At 43.1% G+C, this 20,782-nt stretch overlaps 1 long non-coding RNA gene across 2 annotated transcripts in view; it reads left to right on the top strand.

The window, feature by feature from the left end:
- The first annotated feature begins 15,736 nt into the window (after positions 1 to 15,736).
- The window catches only part of LOC122539459 (uncharacterized), a 51,174-nt gene continuing 46,128 nt past the window's right edge, over positions 15,737 to 20,782 (top strand). For both annotated transcript variants that reach the window (XR_015759495.1, XR_015759494.1), the window contains exons 1-2: positions 15,737 to 16,520; positions 18,426 to 18,657. This is a non-coding gene — a long non-coding RNA (uncharacterized LOC122539459). The remainder of the gene's footprint in view (positions 16,521 to 18,425; positions 18,658 to 20,782) is intronic.

Raw genomic sequence — 20,782 nt, 5'->3', positions numbered from 1 at the left:
CGAAGGTTGGTAGGGTGGAAGGTGAGCACCAGGGGCGTTCTGTCCTTGTAACGGTTGGAGGGGTGGGGTCTGAGGGCGGAGGTGCGGGATGTAGACAAGATGTGTTGGAGGGCATCTTTAACCACGTGCGAAGGGAAATTGCGGTCTCTAAAGAAGGAGGCCATCTGGTGTGTTCTGTGGTGGAACTGGTCCTCCTGGGAGCAGATACAGCGGAGGTGGATGAATTGGGAATATGGGATGGCATTTTTGTAGGAGGTAGGGTGGGAAGAGGTGTAATCCAGGTAGCTGTGGGAGTCGGTGGGTTTGTAAAAAATGTCAGTGTCAAGCCGGTCGTCATTAATGGAGATGGAGAGGTCCAGGAAGGGGAGGGAGGTGTCAGAGATGGTCCAGGTAAATTTAAGGTCAGGGTGGAATGTGTTGGTGAAGTTGATGAATTGCTCAACCTCCTCGCGGGAGCACGAGGTGGCGCCAATGCAGTCATCAATGTAGCGGAGGAAGAGGTGGGGAGTGGTGCCAGTGTAATTACGGAAGATCAACTGCTCTACGTAGCCAACAAAGAGACAGGCATAGCTGGGGCCCATACGTGTGCCCATGGCTACCCCTTTGGTCTGGAGGAAGTGGGAGGATTCAAAGGAGAAATTGAAATTAATGTGTGCCAGCAAATCTCCAATGATAAAACAATAAAATTGTTGAAAGATTGTATAAATGTAATGAGGACCAAGACCAGAAGGGAGTGGATATTATAATTCATCATTGGATTTGGAGCTACTAGATTAGTAGAATCATACAGAACAGAAATTGCCCTTCAGCTCATTAAGTCTGCACCAACTAAAACTACAATAACTCTGCATTAGTCTCACTTTCCAGTAGTTGGCCCGTACTCTTGAATGTCATGACAATGTTATTTAAAGTTTGTGAGGTTTCCCAACTCCACTACCACTCCTGGAAATACATTCCAGGTTTCCACCATCCTTTGGGTGAAAAGATGTTTCCTCAAATTCCCTCTAAACCTTTCATCTTTAAAATTATACCCTCTAACTATGGACTCTTCATCTAAAGGGAACAGCTGCTTTCTATCTACCCAATCCATGCCCCTCAATCTTATACACTTCAGTTCATTCCCTCTGAGCCCTTTCTCTGGTTGAAAGTAAACGACCTGAGCTTATCCAGTCTCTTTTCTTACTTAAATAGCTCCATTCCAGACAATGTCCTGTTGAATGTCCTCTACCCCCACTTCAGTGCAATCCCATCCTTCCTAAATTGCAATGACCAGAACAGCACACAATACTTCAGCTATGGCCTAACTGAAGTTTTGTATAGCTCCAAAATAATCTCCTTACTCTTATCTATGCCACAACTGATAAAAAGCATCTGACATGACACCTTAACCATCCTATTAACCAATCCTGCCATGTTCAGGGATCTGTTGTCACATACCCCCAAGATCCCATTGTTCCTCTGAACATCCTAGTGACCTGCAGTGCATTGAGTACTCCTTTGTTACTTCTTCCTAAGTTCATTACTTTATACTTATCAGAGTTAAAGTCCACCTACCACAGATCTGCCTATTTATATCTTCCAGTAACCTAAGAACTTCTTGTTTAGTATTAACCCCCCCCAAGCCAACCTTCCTGTCATCCTCAAATGTGCTTATCTCTCCCACAGATTCCCTCGATGCATTTCACAGACAATAAGTGACCCAGCACTGATCCTGTGGACACTGGCCTCCAATCACACATGTACCACTGCCCTTTGTCTTCTATTACTTAGGTCAACTTTGGATCCAACTTGTCAAGTTACCCTATATCCTGTGTATTTTCATCTTATTTATCAGTCTTCCATTCAGGACCTTGTCAAAGGCTTTGCTGAAATTCATATAAAACAACATCAACTGCACTACCTTCATCCACACAACTGATCATTTCCTTGAAAAGGTTTACCAAGTTTGATAGACCTACCCTCTCCCTCTGACAAAGAATAAAACAGCAAAGAAAATTACAGCACAGGAATAGGTCCTTCGGCCCACCAAGCCTCTATCTAAACCTGCCACCTATTTTCTAAGAGTCTGTATCTCTCTGCTTCCTGCCCATTCATGTATCTGTCTAGATACACCTTAAATGATGCTATCATGCCCGCCTCTACCCCCGCTGCTGGCAACGTGCTCCAGGCACCCAACATCCCCTGCATAAAGAACTTTCCACTCATATCTCCCCTAAACTTTTCCCCTCCCACTTTGAATGCGTGCCCCCTAGTAATTGAATACCCCACTCTGGGGTAAAAGCTTCTTGCTATCCACCCTGTCTATACCCCTCACAATTTTGTAGACCTCAATCGGGTCCCCCCTCAACCTCCATCTTTCTAATGAAAATAATCCTAATCTACTCAACTTTTCCTCAAAGCCATGCTATCTACCTCCAACCAAACCTTGCCTCTCCAATAGTTTCCCTACCACTAATGTGAGACTCAGTTGTCTGTAATTCCCTGGCTTATCTCTACCACCCTTCTTGAAAGATGGAATCATATTAGCTGTCCTCCAGTCCTCTGACACTCCTCCCAGCCCTCTCCCCAATGACTGAAAAGGAATTAAAAGTTTGTGTCAAAGCCTCCTCCATGTCCCCACAACAGCCTGGCGTACAGATTTGGGGATTTCTTCACTTACAAGCCCATTGAAACCTCGAATACCTCCTCACACCCTGTGTCAAATTGTTCAAGAATGTCATTGGCCCTCTTCTTGAATTCTGTACCTACGTTTTTCTTCTCCAACGTGTAGCATTCATTTAAAACCCTGCCAATGCCTGTCAGCTCCACAGAGATGTTGACTATGCTAAATTGCCCTCTACTGTGCAGAAAAGTGTAAATTAGTTGGATTAGCTATGGTAAATTCCTGGTTATGGGGATAGGATGGGATGCTCTTCGGAGGGTTGGTGCAGACTTGATAGACAGAATGGCCTCTTTCTGCATTGTGGGATTCTATGATTTGCTGTGAATTTATGATTGTCCGCTTAGTCCCTGGTTATTCTCTGCTCCTTGATGTACTTCTAGAATATTTTTGGGATTATCACAAATCTTACCCACCACTGTTTTTTTCATGTCTCCTCTTTGCTCTTCTAATTGCCTTCTTAAGGGACCCCTTGTACTTCCTATGTTCCACAAGATCCTTTGTTGATTTGCTCTCTTCATACCTGTTAAAAGATTCTCTCTTGATTCTTATCCAGTCCTGAATATTCCTTGTCAAAAGTGTGGCACTGGAAAAGCACAGCAAGTCAGGCAACATCTGAGGAGCAGGAGAGTCAACATTTTGGGCATGAGCTCTTTTCAGTTATATTAAAAGAATCTCCTGAATATGTTTAAAGTAATCTATCCCCTCTTAAACTATTTATACTATGTCTACTCTAATAAAGTTAGGGAAACTTTTTTTCTGGACCAGACCAAAAACCCTCAAAACGCATAAAGGGGATAGCCTAGACCCTAATGTTTATTTAAAGGCAAGTATGTTCCAGATGTGATTCGATTGGTCAGACTACGAGGTTTTAAGCAAATACACACTTTATTCTTACACCACAATTAAAATACAAACAAAAAAAATTGACGTAAATTTAACTCTACCAAAATATTGAATAGAACAATATATTATTTAACTACTACTGACCAACTGGTCTGGTACAGCAACATCCCATAAACACACCTTGGCAAAGGCAAATTCAGCAAAACCAGTTTAAGCAAGTTTGCTCACTATTATCACCTCCAGTTGAGGAGAAGGAACACTGACAGAATGAATCTAGCAGCAGAGAGAGAGTGTGCTATATCTAAACATCAGTGTGTGCCATGGCATCAGAGAGAAATTCTTGACTGGACTACATGGTCATGCCAAAATTACAGCGGCTGTCATACAAAACCTGAACAGCCTCTACGTTATTGAAACTGGATTTTCCTCTTGATTTTGACATCCTGACTGTTACTTTGGTCCAGATTTTAAAACTTTTGAATTCCCTGTAAAGAAAAGAATTCCTGTTAGGGTGAAAGGAAAGGTTGGTAGGTGTAGGGAATGCTAGATGACTAAAGAAATTGATGGTTTGATTAAGAAAAAGAAGGAAGCTTATTTCAGGAATAGACAGGATAGATCAAGTGAATCCTTAGAAGAGTACAAAGGCAGTAGGAGTATACTTAAGAGGGAAATCAGGAGGGCAAAACGGGGACATGACATAAATTTGGCAAATAGAATTAAGGAGAATCCAAAGGGTTTTTGCGAATACATTAAGGACAAAAGGGTTACTAGGGAGAGAATAGGACCCCTCAAAGATCAGCAAGGCAGCCTTTGTGTGGAGCCACAGGAGATGAGGGAGATACTAAATGAGTATTTTGCATCAGTATTTACTGTGGAAAAGGACATGGAAGATATAGAATATAGGGGAATAGATGGTGACATTTTGAAAAATGTCTGTATTACAGCGGAGGAAGTGAATGTCTTGAAACATACAAAAGTGGATAAATCCCCAGGACCTGATCAGGTGTGCCCTAGAGCTCTGTGGGAAGCTAGAGAAGTGATTGCTGGGCCTCTTACTGAGATATTTATATCATGGATAGTCACAAGTGAGGTCCCACAAGACTGGAGGTTGGCTAACATGGTCCCTGTACTTAGGAAAGGTGCTAAGGACATGCCAGGGAAGTATAGACTGGTGAGCCTGACGTTAGTGGTGGGCAAGTTTTTGGAAGGAATCCTGAGGGATAGGATGTACAAGTATTTGGAAAGGCAAGGACTGATCAGGGATAGTCAATATGGCTCTGTGTGTGGGAAATCACGTCTAACATACTTGGTTGAGTTTTTTGAAGAAGTAACAAAGAGAATTGATGAGAGCAGAGCGGTAGACGTGATCTATATGGACTTCAGTTTAGACATGGTTCCCCATGGGAGACTGGTTAGCAAGGTTAGATCTTATGGAATACAGGGAGAACTAGCCATTTAGATACAGAACTAGCTCAAAGGTAGAAGACAGAGGGTGGTGGTGGAGGGTTGTTTTTCAGACTGGAGGCCTGTGACCAATGGAGTGCCACAATGATCGGTGCTGGGTGCACTACTTCTCGTCATTTATATAAATGATTTGGATGTGAACATAAGAAGTATAGTTAGTAAGTTTGCAAATGACACCAAAATTGAACAGCGAAGAAGGTTACCTCAGATTACAATGGGATCTTGATCAAATGGCCAGTGGGCTGAGGAGTAGCAGATGGAGTCTAATTTAGATAAATGTGAGGTGCTGCATTTTGGGAAAGTAAATCTTAGCAGGGCTTACGCACTTAATGGTAAGGTCCGAGGGAGTGTTGCTGAACAAAGAGACCTTGGATTGCAGGTTTATAGCTCCTTGAAAATAGAGTCGCAGGTAGATAGGATAGTGAAGAAAGCGTTTTTTCGATGCTTTCCTTTATTGGTTAGAGTATTGAGTACAGGAGTTGGGAGGTCATGTTGTGGCTGTACAGTTCCTTGGTTAGGCTACTGTTGGAATATTACGTGCAATTCTGGTCTTCCTATTGAAAAAATGTTGTTAAACTTGAAAGGGTTCAGTAAAGAGTTACAAGGATGTTGCTAGGGTTGGAGGATTTGAGCTACAGGGAGAGGCTGAACAGGCTGGGGCAGTTTTCCCTGGAGCGTCGGAGGCTGAGGGGTAACCTTATAGAGGTTTATAAAATCATGAGGGGCATGGATAGGATAAATAGACAAAGTCTTTTCCCTGGGGTCAGTGAGTCTAGAACTAGAGGGCATTATTTTAGGCTGGCAGAAGAAAGATATAGGAGAGGCCTAAGGGGCATCATTTTCATGCAATGGGTGATATGTGTATGGAATGAGCTGCCAGAGGAAGTGGTGGAGGCCAGTACAATTACAACATTTAAGAGGCATTTGGATGGGTATATGAATAGGAAGGGTTTGGAGGGATATGGGCCAGGTGCTGTCAGGTGGGACTAGATTGGGTTGGGATATCTGGTTGGCATGGATGGGTTGGACTGAAGGGTCTGTTTCCATGCTCTACATCTCTATGACTCTAATTTAAGAGTTAAACACACAAATTGCAGAAACCCAAAATCGTTTAAAAGCAGTTCAAGTGTAGAAATGTTTAATTGCAGCTTTTAATAAAAAAAACAAATTAAACACTAAACAGTTTGGCAGATACTGTCCACTTTTGAAATAATGGATCATCTCAGAAATGTAAATATTTTAATTTACAAACTCTTTCCGAAAGAATCTTCATCCACCCTGGGTTTGGAGAATATGGCTGAAGCACACTCTAAGTAAAACTAGAAGTTTAAACTTGAAAGTTACAAAACAGATGACAAGAGGTCTCTGGTGGGCCTTCACTGAGAGAACTTGCATCTTCTGTGCTGCCTGCCCAAAAGCAGCCTTCAAAATCCTATTTGTTCACCCATTGCTTCTCAGCCCCCAATACAGTTCTAGATCATATGAGCATTTCTTGGAACCTAAGAACATCATAATTAGACAAGCAATTAAGTCTTTTCCAATATTCCTCTATCTGTTAAGAATACAGAACATTATGCAAGAAGAGAATATGACTTTACATGGTGTGATTTTTGATAGTTCCTGCAACAAAAATGGTTAGCACTGCTGCCTCACAGTGCCAGGGACCCAGGTTCGATTCCAGCCTTGGGTGACTGTCTGTGTGGAGTTTGCACATTCTCCCCGTGTCTACGCGGGTTTCCTCTGGGTGCTCCAGTTTCCTCCCACGATCCATAGATGTGCCGGTCAGGTGAACTGGCCATTCTAAATTGCCCACAGTGTTAGGAGCATTAGTCAGGGGGAAATGGATCTGGGTGGGTTACTCTTCGCAGGGTCGGTGTGGACTTGTTGGGCCGAAGGGCCTGTTTCTGCATTGTAGGGAATCTAATCAATAGTTGGATACTAAGTCATCTGCTTATCTACAGCATTAATAAATCTTCCACTCTTCCACAGACTTGCCTGTCTTTAAGTTCAGTGAATCCCAAGATACCAACAACCAGCTGGCAGTTTTAACTGTAATTAAACTCATGGATATAGTATCTTGCTTGTGAAATCAGAAGATAAGAGAGAATATTGATGTTATATGATGTAGTCTCACTGATGGTACATTGAGTTTGAAAATTGATGTATTACGCAAAACCAAGAGCAAAGACGTTTTGTGAGTCTGTTAAGCTAAAGAAATGATATTAAAGTAACTCTATGGCCTCAGATCAGTCCCCAGTTGACACTCAAATTCTTATAAGATTGCAAGTTTTATCTAAAATCCCTATATAGTATTTCTTTTTAACAAATATGTCTCAATCAAATGAAAATTAAGGAAATAATTTTCCCAGATGCTCTCCACACAGCAGGGGGCACTGTTACTCACTGCTGACCTAGCCTATCAGCAATGAACTGTCAACCTAATCCCAGCCAATGGGTTCAGTGTACAGGACTGCTTCATATTCAGTCTCCTTGACCACTCCCCCAAGGGCTGTCTTCACCCTCCCCTTCCCCTTCCAAGAACTATCCTCATCCACTCCCACTCTGTGGACCATGTCCCTGCCCCTCCTTCCATGGACTATACTGGGCCACTCCAGGGCCCATACCGACATCGATTGCCAAACGGTTGTTGCTTCCTTTTTGCCACCTTCTCATTGCCAACCTCCTGAGGTACTGAGCAAGTGGGATCATGACTGGGTTCCCATTATCAGCGGCCAGTTATTCCGGTTATTACCAGTTAAACTGGTCAGCAAGTCGACTGATTGATTGATTAGAGCCAAACAGTTTCACTTACAGTCAGCTGGGTAAGCAGGGGCATCATTTGATTTCCAGTTAGAATCTCTAGTTATATTCTGCTTGCATTAAGGGGCTGTGGAGGTACTGCCCCTAGATTAGTGAACCCAGACATGACAGAAGGTGCAACTCAAATTCAAGTAATAAATCTGGGATTAGAAAATAGTTTAATAATGGCCTTAAAACACTGCCAATTGTTTTAAAAACTCATCTGGTCACTAATGTCCCTTTGGAAAGGAAACTGCCATCCTCGACTAGTCTGGCCTAGATGTGATTTCGGACGACAACAATGTGGGTGACTCTTAGAGTCATAGAGTCATAGAGATGTACAGCATGGCAGCAGACCCTTCAGTCCAACCCGTCCATGCCAACCAGATATCCCAACCCAATCTAGTCCCACCTGCCAGCACCCGGCCCATATCCCTCTAAACCCTTCCTATTCATATACCCATCCAAATGCCTCATAAATGTTGCAATTGTACCAGCTTCCACCACATCCCCTGGCAGCTCATTCCATAAACGTAACACCCTCTGCATGAAAAGGTTGCCCCTTAGGTCTCTTTTATATCTTTCCCCTCTCACCCTAAACCTATGCCCTCTAGTTCTGGACTCCCTGACCCCAGGGAAAAGACTTTGTCTATTTATCCTATCCATGCCCCTCATAATTTTGTAAACCTCTATAAAGTCACCCCTCAGCCTCTGACGCTCCAGGGAAAACAGCCCCAGCCTATTCAGCCTCTCCCTGTAGCTCAGATCCTCCAACCCTGGCAACATCCTTGTAAATCTTTTCTGAACCCTTTCAAGTTTCACAACATCTTTCCGATAGGAAGGGGACCAGAATTGCACGCAATATTCCAACCAATGTTCTGTACAGCCGCAACATTACCTCCCAACTCCTGTACTCAATACTCTGACCAATAAAGGAAAGCATACCAAACGCCTTCTTCACTATCCTATCTACCTGCGACTCCACTTTCAAGGAGCTATAAACCTGTACTCCAAGGTCTCTTTGTTCAGCAACACTCCCTAGGACCTTACCATTAAGTGTCTAAGTCCTGCTAAGATTTGCTTTCCCAAAATGCAGCACCTCTCACTTATCTGAATTAAACTCCATCTGCCACTTCTCAGCCCATTGGCCCATCTGGTCCAGATCCAGTTGTAATCTGAGGAAACCCTCTTCGCTGTCCACTATACCTCCAAGTTTGGTGTCATCTGCAAACTTACTAACTGTACCTCTTATGCTCACATCCAAATCATTTATGTAAATGACAAAAAGTAGAAGGCCCAGCACCGATCCTTGTGGCACTCCACTGGTCACAAGCCTCCAGTCTGAAAAACAACCCTCCACCACCACCCTCTGTCTTCTACCTTTGAGCCAGTTCTGTATCCAAATGGCTAGTTCTCCCTGTATTCCATGAGATCTAACCTTGCTAATCAGTCTCCCATGGGGAACCTTGTCGGATGCCTTACTGAAGTCCATTTAGATCACATTCACTGCTCTGCCCTCATCAATCTTCTTTGTTACTTCTTCAAAAAACTCAATCAAGTTTGTGAGACATGATTTCCCATGCACAAAGCCATGTTGACTATCCCGAATCAGTCCTTGCCTTTCCAACTACATGCACATGCTGTTTCTCAGGATTCCCTCCAACAACTTGCCCACTACTGAGGTCAGGCTCACCGGTCTATAATTCCCTGGCTTGTCCTTACCACCTATCTTAAACAGTGGCACCACGTTTGCCAACCTCCAGTCTTCCGGCACCTCACCTGTGACTATCAATGATACAAATATCTCAGCAAGAGGCCCAGCAATCACTTCTCTAGCTTCCCACAGAGTTCTCGGGTACACCTGATCAGGTCCTGGGGATTTATCCACCTTTAACCGTTTCAAGGCATCTAGCACTTCCTCCTCTGTAATCTGGACATTTTGCAAGATGTCACCATCTATTTCCCTACAGTCTATATCTTCCATATCCTTTTCCACAGTAAATACTGGTGCAAAATATTCATTTAGTATCTCCCCCATTTTCTGTGGTTCCACACAAAGGCCGCCTTGCTGATCTTTGAGGGTCCCTATTCTCTCCCTAGTTACCCTTTTGTCCTTAATATATTTGTAAAAACCCTTTGGATTCTCCTTAATTCTATTTGCCAAATTTATGTCATGTCCCCGTTTTGCCCTCCTGATTTCCCTCTTAAGTATACTCCTACTTTCTTTATGCTCTTCTAAGGATTCACTCGATCTATCCTGTCCGTACCTGACATATGCTTCCTTCTTTTTCTTAACCAAACCCTCAATTTCTTTAGGCATCCAGCATTCCCTATACCTACCAGCCTTCCCTTTCACCCTGACAGGAATATACTTTCTCTGGATTCTTGTTATCTCATTTCCGAAGGCTTCCCATTTTCCAGCTGTCCATTTACCTGCAAACATCCGCCCCCAATCAGCTTTCGAACGTTCTTGCCTAATACCATCAAAATTGGCCTTTCTCCAATTTAGAATTTCAACTTTTAGATCTGGTCTATCTTTTTCCATCACTATTTTAAAACGAATAGAATTATGGTCACTGGCCCCAAAGCGCTCCCTCACTGACACCTCAGTTACCTGTCCTGCCTTATTTCCCAAGAGTAGGTCAAGTTTTGCACCTTCTCTAGTAGGTACATCCACATACTGAATCAGAAAATTGTCTTGTAGGCACTTAAGAAATTCCTCTCCATCTAAACTTTTAAAACTATGGCAGTCCCAGTCGATGTTGGAAAGTTAAAATCCCCTACCATAACTACCCTATTATTCTTACAGATAGCTGAGATCTCCTTACAAGTTTGTTTCTCAATTTCCCTCTGACTACTGGGGGGGTCTATAATACAATTCCAGTAAGGTGATCATCCCTTTCTTATTTCTCAGTTCCACCCAAATAACTTCCCTGGATGTATTTCCAGGAATATCCTGCCTCAGCACATCCTCCCTCAGTAATGCTATCCCTTATTAAAAATGCCACTCCCCCTCCTCTCTTGCCTCCTTTTCTATCCTTCCTGTAGCATTTGTATCCTGGAACATTAGCTGCCAGTCCTGCCCATTCCTGAGCCATGTTTCTGTAATTGCTATGATATCCCAGTCCCATTTTCCTAACCATGCCCTGAGTTCATCTGCCTTCCCTGTTAGGCCCCTTGCATTGGAATAAATGCAGTTTAATTTAATAGTCCTACCTTGTCCCTGCCTGCCCTGACTGTTTGACTCACTTTTGTTCTCAGCTGTACCCGTCTCAGATCGATCTCTTTCCTCACTATCTCTCTGGGTCTCAACCCCCACCTCTCCCCCCCCGCCCCCCCCCCCCCCCCCCAAACCTTACTAGTTTAAATCCTCCCACCAGTTCTAGCAAATTTCCCTGCCAGTATATTAGTCCCCTGCCAATTTAGGTGCAATCCATCCTTCTTGTACAGGTCACTTCTACCCCAAAAGAGATTCCAATGATCCAAATTATTTCACTCTGAAATGACTGAACATGCTGCTCAGTTGTATCTTACAGCAACAGAATCTGACTAAAAGATTGAAGCTCATCAGATCACCTAGCTATGACCTAAACACTGGAAGTAACGTGCCAAATGCAGCCCTTTTAACACTGCAAATTCTTCCTTCCCAACATTTGGGGATTAGTGCCCAAATTGGAAGAACTGTCTCTCAGGCTAGACTAGCAACAGCCTGACATTGTCATATTTATGGAATTGTATCTTGCAGATAATGCCCCAGATACCACCATCACCATCAGAGATGGCATGACGGTGCAATACTGTTGGGAGATGATTATCCTGGAAATCCTTATGACTCTGAACCCAATGAGGTCTCATTGCATCAGGTCAAACATAAGCATAGAAATCTGCTGCTGATTATCATGTACCACGTTCTGTGACCAATAATTTTGTGCTCCTCCATGTAAAATAACATTTATTAGAAGCACTGAGGGTGGTAAGGGCACAGAATGTACTCTGGATGGGGGATTTCAATGTTCTCCATGAAAAACAGCTTGGCAGCTGCACCCCTGATCAAACTGGTCAGGCCCAAGAGAAGAGTCAAGGAAGATAAAGAAAATGTCACAAATGGGACTGACCGCATTAAACTGAGAAAAGGCTCAAATTCAGAAGCAAATTTAATAACATTTTCCAATTTAAGTTAGAGTGGGAGGGTCCAGAATATGATTGAAATGAGAAATTTTCAACATACTTCTGGAAGGGAGTAGCACATTTAATTTGGAAGAAGTGAGCTGAATTAGAGGGATGATTTGGAGGTGCCAGTTTTGGACTGGCGTGAACAAAGTTAAAAATCACAAAACGCCAGGTTATAGTCCCACAGGTTTATTTGGAAGCACTAGCTTTTGAGGCGCTGTTCCTTCATCAGGTGGTTGTGGTACAGAGGCAGGACCTCGAAAGCTGGTGCTTCCAAATAAACCTGTTGAACTATAACCTCGTGTTGTGTGATTTTTAACTTTGAATTAGAGGAGACATTGTTCAATGTGATCAAGCTCAGCCAAGTGGAGTAGTGTTGAAAAGCATCAGGGGAGTCAGGGATGTAGGAAAAGCGGGAAAGCAGGACCGGGGAAAGGATAGGATGAAACCAGTTCAGCTGATCAGGAACTGGTATAAGCAATAACTCTATCAGATCCACCCTGTTTATGGATCATGGGGTGGAGGGAGAAGAAAGTTGTATGGAATTGAGTAGATCATTGGAGTGACAAAGAAGTGGATGATGTTTTCAACAACAGATAGACTGATGCAAAGGTAGAGCTGGAAGATTATGCACAATTTAACTTAGTTAGTGTTTTCATGCAGTCCTTGGAGTTGAAGCTCAACTCAGAGCCAAATAGTGGCACTGAGGATGTGAAACGTGGGATTCAATCTGGATATCATTTGGAGATACCAGTGTTGGACTGGGGTGTACAAAGTTAAAACTCACACAACACCAGGTTATAGTCCAACGGGTTTAACTGGAAGCATTAGCTTTCGGAGCGACGCTCCTTCATCCACAACCATCTGATGAAGGGTGGCGCTCTGAAAGCTAATGCTTCCAATTAAACCTGTTGGACTATAACCTGGTGTTGTGTGAGTTTTAACTTTGTACACCCCAGTCCAACACTGGTGTGGATCGGGAGGGGGTGCGAGAATGGGGGTAGTAATAGTCTTGTGTGGCAGTAATGAGGGTTTGGAGATGATGCAGGACACCCTGGGCTCCAAGGAACACCATCTTTTGAGATTAAGGTCTAAATATGAGAAAGCTGGAATTCGACAAAATAAGGCAAATGAATGTAACCTAATGAAGGTATGCACAAAGGCAATACGTTGGTTGCAATTCTTGAGAATTCCATGAGATGGCAGCAGATAATCACAATATATAAGGCGGCAGCAGTTCAATCTCCATTGTACTGCTCCAAACCTAAAGTTAGAGAAACCATTCATTATGAAGAATCTTTCAGTGAAACATAGGAGCAGGGACAGGCCTTTCAGCCCCCCAAGTTTGTGCTGCCATTCTAGATCATTGTTAAAAATCACACAACGCCAGGTTATAATCCAACAGGTTTAATTGGAAGCACACGAGCTTTCGGAGTGACGCTCCTTCATCAGGTGATTGTGGAGGGCTCAATCCTAACACAGAATTTATAGCAAAAATTTACAGTGTGATGTAACTGAAATTATACATCGAAAAATTGATTGTTTGTTAAGCCTTTCATCTGTTAGAATACGGTGATGGTTTCATTTCTTTCATGTGTAAATCACAAAATCTTTTTTTATAAAAGTTGCATTCTCGGGTTAGCTGTTAACAATGGTGACAGATAGGCAATATGTTGAAGGTGTTGGCCCCCTGTGTTCTCTGTCTATGCCATGATATTTAGATTGATTCTAATCTAAAAAGTGAGATAATGGAGTTTTACATAAATTCATGCAGTTTTTGAGCTCAGAGTTCTACATGAATGCATGCAGTTTTTAAGCAAAGTACAATGTAACCCTGAAAGTACAAATTCACCCCACAAAATATATGTGTGCGTGTGGGTCTTTGACTGTCTGTGTGTCTATCTGGGTTGGGGGTTGTGAGTGTGAGAAAATGTATGTGTGTGTGTAGTGAGTGCAGAGTGTCTTAAGTCTTGAGGGGGTGCATGTGTGAGTGTGGGAGTGTGTGTGTCTGTAAGGGTGTGTGTGGGTGTCTGTGTGCGCGTCTGTGTGTATGTGTCCATGTGTATATGTGGAGAAGAGTGCCTTTGTTTGTGTGTGAGAGTGTGTGTGTGTGTGTGTAGGAGTATCTGTGTGTGTGTATAGTGCAATGGTGGTCACCTGTAATGTGACATGAACCCAAGGTCCCGGTTGAGGCCCTCCCTATGGGTACCCGAACTTAGCTATCAGCCTCTGCTCGGCCACTTTCCGCTGCTGCATGTCCCGAAGTCCGCCTTGGAGGGTGGTCACCCGAAGGTCCGAGGCTGAATGTCCTGGACCACTGAAGTGTTCCCCAACTGGGAGGGAACCCTCCTGTCTGTTGATTGTTGTGCGGTGCCCATTCATGCATTCCCTCCCAGTTGGGCAACACTTCAGTGGTCCAGGACATTCAGCCTTCGATCTTCGGGTGACCATCCTCCAAGGTGGACTTCGGGACAGGCAGCAGAGGAAAGTGGCCGAGCAGAGTCTGATAGCTAAGTTCGGGTACCCATAGGGAGGGCCTCAATCAGGACCTTGGGTTCATGTCACATTACAGGTGACCACCATTGCACTACACACAGATACTCCTACACACACACACACACACACTCACACACACACAGGCTCTTCTATACACACATACACACGGACACACATACACACAGACGCACACACAGACACCCACACACACCCTTACAGACACCCACACTCACACATGCACCCCCTCAAGACTTAAGACACTCTGCACTCACTACACACACACACATACACTTTCTCACACTCACAACCCCAAACCCAGACAGACACACACGGACAGACAAAGACCCACATGCACACATATATTTTGTGGGTGAATTTGTACTTTCAGGGTTACGTTGTACTTTGCTTAAAAACTGCATGCATTCATGTAGAAATCTGAGCTCAAAAGCTGCATGAATTTATGTAGAACTCCGTTTCCTCACTTTTTAGAGTAGAATGAATCTAAACATCATGGCATAGACAGAGAACACAGGGGGCCAACACCTTCAACATATTGTCTATCTGTCACCATTGTTAACAGCTAACCCGAGAATGCAACTTTTTTAAAAAAAGGTTTTGTGATTTACACATGAAAGAAATGAAACTATCACGGTATTCTAACAGATGAAAGGCTTAACAGACAATCAATTTTTCAATGTATTATTTCATTTACATTACACTGTAAATCTTTGCTTTAAATTCTGTGTGTTAGGATCGAGCCCTCCACTACCACCTGATGAAGGGGCGACGCTCCGAAAGCTCGTGTGCTTCCAATTAAACCTGTTGGACTATAACTTGGTGTTGTGTGATTTTTAACTTTGTACACCCCAGTCCAACACCGGCATCTCCAAATCATTCTAGATCATGGCTGACCTACATCAATGCCATATTCCTGAATTACCTCCATAACCCTTAATGTCATTAGTAACTGGACATTATCAATCTCTATCTTGAATTTAAAGATGGAGCTTCTCTTGTCCTCTGGGCTAGAGCTTTCCAAAGTGAAGAAGTTCCTCTTTGCTTCAGTCCTGAATGAACACCTTTTTTTTGGTTACTGCGATTGCATCCCTGGTTCTAAATCCCACATTCTGGAGAAATATCCTTCCCACAAACACCCTGTCCATCCCTTTAAGAATTTTGTAATTGTCTATAGAATTGCCTTTCATGCACTGAAACTTCAGTGAATATAGGCCCCATTTGCTCAACCTCTTCTGATAGGAATGAACCTGGTGATCCCCCACTGTACGCTCTCTCTATGGCAAGTATGAATTTCCTGAGGCAGGGGGATCAGGACTGTACACAGCACTCTAGCTGTGGACTCAACACTGTTTGATGTGATTTCTCCTGCACTGAGATCCTCCTGGCGCTAAAATTTCATTTTCCTTCCAAGTTGCTTTCTGCACCTGTATATTAGCCTCCAGTGCCTCACAAAGACTCACATTGTTGTCCATCTGCCATGCTCTTGCCCAGTTATGGGGCAGAATCTGAAAGATGTGGCTGTCGTGAGATTTGTGGCAGAATTAGACTGAGGTGCATCTCAGTGTCAAAAACATCTCGTTGTAACTTTTATGTTTTTGCTGAGGTGAGGTGAGATTCCAGTTAAGTGGGGATTATTAAGTGGACGGCATGGTTAGCACTGCTGCCTCACAGCGCCTGAGACCCAGGTTCAATTCCCGCCTCAGGTGACTGACTGTGTGGAGTTTGCACGTTCTCCCCATGTCTGCGTGGGTTTCCTCCGGGTGCTCCAGTTTCCTCCCACAGTCCAAAGATGTGCAGGTCAGGTGAATTGGCCATGCTAAATTGCCCATAGTGTTAGGTAAGGGGTAAATGTAGGAAAAAAATTACTTGTTAAATGCCTTGCTAACATCACAACTCATCTCATTAATATGCAGCTTCCCAGTTTAGTAAATGCACCAAGCAAGCTTGACATTAAGAATGCCTGCCGTGAAAATCAGGATGTCTACTTGCTGCTGGCTGTGAGGAGCCTTCATGTTGCTCAGCAGCAGCCAGGGCAAGATCTACAAGCACCATCAGGGTGTCCTGGAAGGTAAATTTCTAAAGTACATCAGGGATTGTTTCTTAGAGCAGTAAATTGTAGTATAATCCTACCCAGATACAAACTATTTTTCATCTAGTAATGTGTAATAGTGTAGGACAAATAAGAGATCTCATAATTAAAGTTCCTTTGGGAGTAGCGATCATAACAGTAGAATTTGAAGGAGTTTGAGGGAGAGCAACTTGTGTCAAATTGATTTAATAAAGAGTTGTTGCACAAGGTAGGAGCTCACTGCGGTTAATACATTGAGGACTGGTTAACATAGAAGAGGGAGAGTCAGGATAATGGGTCTTTATCTGGTTAGAAAGACAAAACTAGTGCACGGCCACAAGGATTAGTCCTATGGCCTCAATTCTTTACTATCTATATTAATGACATGGAGGTAAAACTTAATATATTCAGATTTACTGATGATACAAAAATACGTGAGAAGGCATGTCCTGCTGAGAACAAAAGGAATCTGCAAGGAGATAAAGATAAGCTAAGTGTGTTGCAGGTGGTCCTTTAATATAGGGAAGTGCGAGATTGTGAACTTTGGTAAGAAGAATCAAAAGGCAGACTTTTATTTAAAGGATTCGGGGTGGACCATTTAGGACGGAGATGAGGAGACATTTCTTCACCCAAAGAGTGGTGAGCCTGTGGAATTCATTACCACAGGGAGTAGTTGATACCAAAACATTGAATGTATTCAAGAGTTAGCTAGATATAGCACTTGGAGTGAATGGGACAAAAAGTTATAAGGAGATAGCAGGATGAGGCTATTGATTTGGATGATCAGCCACGATCGTGATGAATAGTGGACCAGACTTGAAGGGCCGAATGGCCTCCTCCTCCTCCTATCCTCTATGTTTCCATGTAACTAGAGAGGGACTCCAAAAACAAGTTCAGTGCACAAGGATCTGAGTATTCTTGTACATGAAACACAAGAGGTTGTCAAACAGATATAGCAAGTCATTAAGAAGGCAAATGGAATGTTGTCCTTTATTGTTGGAGATGTGGAGATTAAACACAGGGACATCTGTTATAACTCGGCAGGGTGTTGTGGAGGCTGTGCGTTCCGTCGGTTCTGTGTGCAGTTTGCTTCCTGTATTTAAGAAAGGATGTATCTCCATTGGAAGCATTTGAAAAGAGATTCCTGGAATGGAGGGCTTGGTGTATCCATGACAAGTTACCGTTCAGAAGAATGAGGGTAGTTTTATTGAAATATACAAGATTCTGAGGGAACTTGACAGTCAGTGTTAAGAAGATGTTTCTAATCATGAGGGAATTGCAACTGAGGGGACTTAGTAACAGCATAAGAGGGCATTCATATAAAACTGAGATGCAAAGGAATTGTATTTCTGTAATTGTCTACTCCAGAGAGTTGTGGAGGCTAGATCACTGAGGGTATCTAAAGAGGAGGTAAATTATTTCTGAAACTATCTGGGAGTTGGTGGCTATGAGGAGCTGTCGCAAAATAGGAATTAAGGCTTGGTGCAGATCAGCCAAGATCTTGAAGAATGACAGGGCAGGCTTAATGGGCTGAATGGCCTACTCTGGCTCAGAATTCATGTACTCGTGTTTGATGGTTGTCATCCTGAGAAGAGTCTTTCTCCACAGAGCCACCCACATTCTGCCTTAACAATTCTATTAATTCATTGGAAAACAGATTGCTGGACTCCAGTAAGAGGCTGCCATGTGCTGAGTTCAGAAATAAAAGAGCTCCTTAATACAACAGTGATTTTGACACCAAAGTCAGAATAATTGGATGTGCCCTCAAACTAGTTCAGTTTGGCTTTCAGCCATTCCGACTTATATTGGCAGTCAATTTTGACAGCTTTATGTTTCCTCTTGTATTACCATCGCCTTACTGTCTGTTGTGAGAGAGTTTCTCATTATGTAATAATTGCTTCATAGTCTGGAGCCAGAACCTCACCCCTGAATGGACGTACACTTCATAACCTCCAATGACCTTGGATAGTAGAAGTAAAACTCATCATGTTGCTCCCATCACATTGAACATTCGCAGTGCAGACTTTGAGGGACATCCTACCAATATCCAAGTAGAGTGAACAATGAACGTGCTGGGAGGATTTGCTTCCAGATGCCATATCCACAGCTCCTTGGATTGATGGAACATGTTCTGAAGGTAAGGTCATTCACAAGATCTTCAAGGGGTTGTCATGTGACTTCTAATAGAGATTTAATAAGATTGGCTTTCTTTGCAAAAGATATAATAATTATAAGGTGATGACTGCGAGGGCTTTTGTAGGAAAGTAGCCTGCCCCATGCAGATCAAAACTTAAAATGATTACTCCCGAAAACAGATTTCATGGAGTTAGGAAGGAAATTTCAAAGTCAGATCTCAAGAGCAGTTATCTCATCCCTGATCCCATGTGCTGGTAACACAAGGATAAGAGAATTGATCAACTGAAACATGTGGCTACAGAAGTGATGTTGGAGGGAGAGATTTCTGAAGAACTGTGACCTGTTTTGGGGCAAGTGGGATTTGTACAAACTGGACGGGTTACACATTAAGATGAGCAGAACTGATATCTTCACAGGAAGATTTTCTGGAGCGTCTGGAGAAAGCTTAACCTAATGTGTTGTTCCCGGGACAAGGAAGCAAGGTGTAAGAGAGCTTGAATAACAAGGAAATAAAGCTGGTAAAGGGAAAAGAGGCTTTAAAGTGGATGATCAAGTCGATGGCTCAAAGTTATCAATGGGATAGTCTACTTTCTATTTCTATTTCCTATCTTCCAACACAAGACCCCCAGATTTTTCCACTCCTTCAAGCTGCCCCATCCCCCATCCCTTTATCAGTGAGACCTATACCTCTCTCTTAGTTTTGCTAGAGTTGGAGTTTCAATCGAAATCGTATTTTCATTGGCTGGTTTGGAAGGGACCTGTGAAAGGAATGCATTGAACCAATCAGAACAAGGTATTGTTTGATCTGTATGGGACAGGCTGTGGGAGGGTCAGGCTGTGAGCAACCTCCTTGTGCTCAAACCCTCTGGAAAGACTCTGAGAGATGTCATCAAAGAGACAATCGAAACCAATGTCCCATTTGAAAGTACACAGTACACACTAATAATGGTAGGAGGCTCAATACCTTTGAGAAGTTAGGGAAAGGCAGGGGTATGGAAAGGTTTTAATATGACTGCATGCAGATATGAATTCAGATTGCCTCCATGTAGCCAAGGTCAAGGATTTTGTTGACCAGCCACAGTATGTCCTGAAAGGGGAGGATATTGATTTCCCTTACTACCAGTGAGATAAGCAGAAAGAAGGATGTGGTTCTGCATAGTCATAGAGTCATACAGCTTGGAAATAGACCCTTCGGTCCAATCAGTCCATGCCGAACATAATCCCAAACTAAACTAGTCCCATCTGCCTACTCCTGGCCCATATCCCGCCAAACCTTCCCTATTTCTGTCCTTATCTCAGTGTCTTTTAAGCATTGTAATTGTACCCACATTCACCACTTCCGCAGAAAGTTCATTTTACAGACAAACCACCCTCTGTGTAAACAATTTGCCCCTCATGTCTTTTTTAAATCTCTCTCCTCTCACCTTAAAAATGTGCCCCCTAATCTTGGAAACCCCTATCCTTGGGAAAAAGACCTCTACATTAACTTTCTCTATAGCCCTCATTATTTTATAAAGTTCTATCAAGTTATCTCTCAACTTCCCATGCTCCAGTGAAAGAAATCTCAGCCTATCCAGCCTTTTTTTATAACTCAAACCTTCCATACCTGGCAACATCCTGGTAAAACTCTCCTGAACCCTCTCCGGCTTTAATAAAATCCTTCCTATAATTGGGCAATCAGAACTGTACCCAGTATTCCAGAAGAGGCCTCACCAATGCCTTGTACAACCACAACCTGACTTCCCAACTCCTATACTCAAAGGACTGAGCACTGAAAGCAAGTGTGCTAAATGCCTTTTTAACCACCTTGTCTATAAGTTAGAATTTGAAAGTTGGGTCCGAAATTAGCAAGCAGAAGAAGTCTTCCTTATGATGCCTCAATATTGAGCTTCAGATGATATACTGTGGCTTAAAAAAAGAACCAAAAAAAACACATTGAGGTTTTTGTTGTTGCACAAATGTCAGAAATTGGTTAGTGTTTGGGGTAGCACCGTGGTTCAGTGGTTAGCACTGCTGCCTCACAGCGCCATGAACCCAGATTTGATTGACTGTCTGTGTGGAGTTTGCATGTTCTTCCCGTGTCTGCATGGGATTCCCCCAGGTGCTCCGATTTCCTCTCACAGTCG

Source organism: Chiloscyllium plagiosum, unplaced genomic scaffold (genome assembly GCF_037043375.1).
Source record: "Chiloscyllium plagiosum isolate Xiang-an unplaced genomic scaffold, Cpla_swu_hap1 HiC_scaffold_2, whole genome shotgun sequence".
Lineage (NCBI taxonomy): Eukaryota > Metazoa > Chordata > Chondrichthyes > Orectolobiformes > Hemiscylliidae > Chiloscyllium > Chiloscyllium plagiosum.
Note: the sequence above shows the minus strand (reverse complement) of the source record. Positions and strands in the feature narration are given on the sequence as shown.